Source organism: Myotis davidii, unplaced genomic scaffold, assembly GCF_000327345.1.
Source record: "Myotis davidii unplaced genomic scaffold, ASM32734v1 scaffold26, whole genome shotgun sequence".
NCBI lineage: Eukaryota > Metazoa > Chordata > Mammalia > Chiroptera > Vespertilionidae > Myotis > Myotis davidii.
In genome coordinates, this window is record NW_006299245.1 from 4,826,929 (window position 1) to 4,831,153 (window position 4,225).

The following is a 4,225-nucleotide window of genomic DNA, read 5'->3' on the forward strand; positions in this document are numbered from 1 at the left end:
GGCTGCATGGGGTGACCAGGCCAACAGGGGGGCAGTTAGGGGCAACCAGGGTGGCCAGGTTGGGGGCAGTTGGGGGCGATCAGGCCAGTAGGCAGAGGTGGTTAGGGGTGATCAGGCTTGCATGAGGGGAAGTTAGGGGCAATCAGGCAGGCAGGCAGGCAGGTGAGTGGTTAGGAGCCAGCAGTCCAGGATTGTGAGAGAAATATCCAACTGCCGATTTAGGCCTGATCCTGGTTGACCAGTTGCTATGATGTGCACTGGCCACCAGGGGTCAGACACTCAACAAAGGAGCTGTCCCCTGATTTTCAGTGGGCCCCTACAGTGAACAGGACGATCAGTATTCCCGCAGTGGGAGCAGCCACTCAGAAGGCAGGTCCACAGCTGCTTGGCTGACCGGGATGAGCGGCGCTTCCACAGTGGGCCGATCCCTGCAGGCCACACTCCCCACCAGTGCACGAATCTGTGCACCGGGCCTCTAGTTTTTATATAAGGGCATTGAAACTTATTACATTGCTCAATGTATAAAAGTAACCAACACTTGTGTCTATGGAGGTATTATAGCTACATGTTTTGGTTTGTCCTTTGAGGGAAGTTGAGGCCACCGGATTAAGAAAAGGAGGCAATGTGATGTAACAATGGATTTGTGCCGTCACTGCATTTGAGCAATTTCTACAACCTGGTTTTCAAATATCTTATTATATTATTACTAGAGGCCCAGTGCACGAAAATTCATGCACTTGGAGGAGGGTCCCTCAGCCCAACCTGCACACTCTCACAATCCAGAACCCCTAGGGTAGGGTTCCTAGGCCTGGCCTGAGGTCAGAGCCTATCGGGGCTTTCTTTCCCCTGGCTGCAGCCAGCTGGCCCCGACCCCGCCACTGCCACCACTTGCCATCTATGCAGCACTGCCCCCCCCTCCCCCATCACCAGTATTCTCCCTCTGCAGGTGACAGGCATGGGGTGCGATGGCTTGGCTGGCCTGGGCCTCCCTCTCCAGGGTGATTGCTGGCCAGCCGCACACCTGCCACAGCGTCACCGGCCAGTGCTTAGACCCTCCTCTTTCTTTGATTTAAGTAAGAGTAATGTTTATTGAGTGATACAGATCTGAGTACTATGAAGGGTTTACCAGGATGGAAATGCACTGCACCCCACCCCTGCCACACCAAGTGCACAGAGACTACAGTATTTAGAAGTTACAATGGCCATAGCTGCTGAATAATTGTTGGTAACAAACAAACCATAGCATATTTATACTGTATCACATCGAGTGATTATAGAAATCCATTTATATATTGTTTGTGTAAAATCTTTCTTTCTGTAAAAAATAGTTAAAAAAATAGAAAGTATAAAAAACATGTGCAGTTGAAAGCCCTGCTAGGACAGCCAGTCTGTAAACATTCAGTGAGTATGTGCTTCAGAAGGCCACCCTTGGCTCATGCCCACAGCAACTCCAGCAGGGCCTGTGAGGGTGCGCCCCAGCTGCCACTCCAGGAAGGACTGAACTGGACCATGGTGGGTGGTACAGCAGGGCCTGGCACTATGCCCTTCTCCGGCCTTGCATCAGGATCAGGGTCAGGGTCAGGGCTGGGGGCAGGCAGATTTTGGTTTCACTCTGAGTTCCATACTCAGCCTAATTTTGTTTGCAACTCATGGCTTTTCCTGGCTGCTTGGAGGTCCTTTGGTGGGTGCCCTGGCAGAGAGGCCAGAGAAGTGCCCACAGCTGCCTGGTTGGGCGTCTCTGTGGCCCAGAGCCTCTGTCCTGCCTCCTGCAAGCCCGGTCCCGGGCAGAACAGCCCCTCCCTAACTCCTCCTCCTCCCTCACCTCATCTCCTCCTCTTCCTCCTTCCAGCCCATGGTCACTTCTCCTCCAGCTGCTCCAGCAGTGGGTTGCCTTCTGAGTCGGGGGTCTTGATGCTGTCGGTCCTGACAATGCAGGTGGGGCGATGCTGGTTGAACATCAGGATGAGCTGTTGCCGCTCCTGCTTCAGCTCCTCCATCTGGGTTTTCAGCTCCGCATTCATGAGCTCTAGCCACTCAGATTCCCGCTGCAGAAACCTCTTCCATTCCTACTTCTTATTCCAGCATGGGGCTGCCACCACTTTGTTCTTTTCCCAGCACCTTTTCCTCTGCTCCTCTTCCTCCTCTATCTCACTTTTCACAGGTTGAGGCCTCTTGCCCAGTTTCACCTCCAGGAAGTGCAAAGGGGAGATCATGGCCCCAATGTAGTGTATGTCAGCTCCCCTGTAGTCAGGGCCAAGCTGGGGATTCCGGTCATGGGGCTGAGCCTTGGCAGAGAGGCTCCAGTCATGGAAGGCATCTGCCCAGGCATCATAGTAGGAGGAGTGGCAGTCCAGCCCTGCAGAAACCGGGGAGAGGCTGCGACCCCGGGGCCTGGGCCAGGTTGCAGGTGTCATGCCCGCTCTGGAGCCATCAAGGCACCAGCCCCCCTGCAGCGTCCACTTCCACCAGCACTTCAGTGTCAGCCGCCCAGCATCCCTCCCACAGACTGTGGCCTGGGTCTCCCTTTTTTTTTAACTTTTCTTTTTATTGCTTAAAATATTACAAGGAGTAGTACATTTGTCTCCTTTTTTCCCCCTTGACCTTTCCCCAGACTCCCCTACCCACCAGTGTCTTGTATCCATTGGTTATGCTGATATTCATGCATACAAGTCCTTTGGTTGATCTCTTACCCACCCCAACCCTCCCCACCCTTCCTGCTGTAATTTGACAGTCTGTTTAATGCTGCTCTGTCTCTGTATCTATTTTTGTTCATCAGTTTATAATGGTCTTTATTATCCATACATGAGTGAGATCATGTGGGATAAAAAATTAGATATTATTTTCTTATTTTAATCATATACAAGAAGTGGTGATCAAGATAATAGCTATAATAGTTCAATAATGTAGTCTTTTGTATGTGCAATTCTCATGGCCCCTCCCTCAGATCCTAATATAACTACCCTGACTCTAGTAAAAATAGCCTTAAAGAGCAGAAAAAGGAGGGAAGAGTGAGTTAGGCGATAACAGTCCTTTTTATAAGGAAGCCAACATTTTCTCATGAGCACTCTCCTTGCAGACTTTCATATTATCTACAACTACATCATGTCACCCCCTTCCAAGGACAATGAGGCTGAGACAGTGACACTTACCTATTCTTATAAATACAAGATAATTAAAATACCTTTAAAAAGGTGCACTACTTTAGAAAATATCAAAATAAAAGTTTGCAATGAACATTTCAAAAACTGCACCGGGGCATTCTGGGAAATATTATGAAAACAGGAATTGCAGCTGAATAACACTAAGTAAGAAAACTAGAAGTACATATTTATAGAAAATCTGTAAATCTAAAAATCTTCCTTTGAGAACATAAAAGGACTAATACACCCATAAGGTATATGACAGAGGGCTTAACAACGTGCTACCAAGCAGTATCCCTTTTATAACTTTTACTAGAAGCCCAATGCAAGAGATTTATGCACTGGGGGAGAGGGTCCCTCATCCCAGCCTGCACCCTATCCCAGTGTGGGACCCCTCACTCCTTATCGCCCTCCTGCAGCGAAGGTGGGAGAGGATCCCATCACTGCCGCTGTAAGTGCCAGCAGTGAGCCTGGCTTCTGGCTGAGAGGCGCTCCCCTTGTGGGAGCACACTGATCACCAGTGGGCAGCTCCTGCTTTGAGCATCTGCCTCCTGGTGGTAAGTGCACATCACAGCAACCAGTCATTCCACCATTTGGTTGGTTTGCATATTAGGCTTTTATAATATAGGATTGTTTATCTTTGCTACTGCTAGTACAATTTATTTTACTAAGGCAATAGAATAGACTTAAGGTAGATAATTATACATTTTGTTCTGTGGAAAAATATTAGACAGTGGAAAAGAGAAAGTTAATGCTTTAATTGTAAAATTATATGATTGTAAAATATTTAATGAAGTTATATGAATATTATCACTATTTTTAAGGCAAATGTATTTTCATTTTTTGAATCTAAGAAAACCCCAACTTTTGGAACTTTCACAATTTAAAAAAAAATGCTCTAAATGGATTTTAGTAATTTTTTAAAAAAAATATGTATTTTGAATGTCTACATAAATGCATAATAAATGCACCACTTTATTATTAAATTTATCTACCAGATATATCCATAAGAATAAAAATGGACTATTTTCTTGATTAGATATGCATTTATTTTAAAAAGAGCTCATAATTGCTAAAATATGAGT

At 46.9% G+C, this 4,225-nt stretch overlaps 1 pseudogene; it reads right to left on the bottom strand.

The window, feature by feature from the left end:
* Positions 1–1,810: 1,810 nt before the first annotated feature.
* On the bottom strand, positions 1,811–2,350 carry LOC102774341 (annotated as a pseudogene).
* Positions 2,351–4,225: the final 1,875 nt, after the last annotated feature.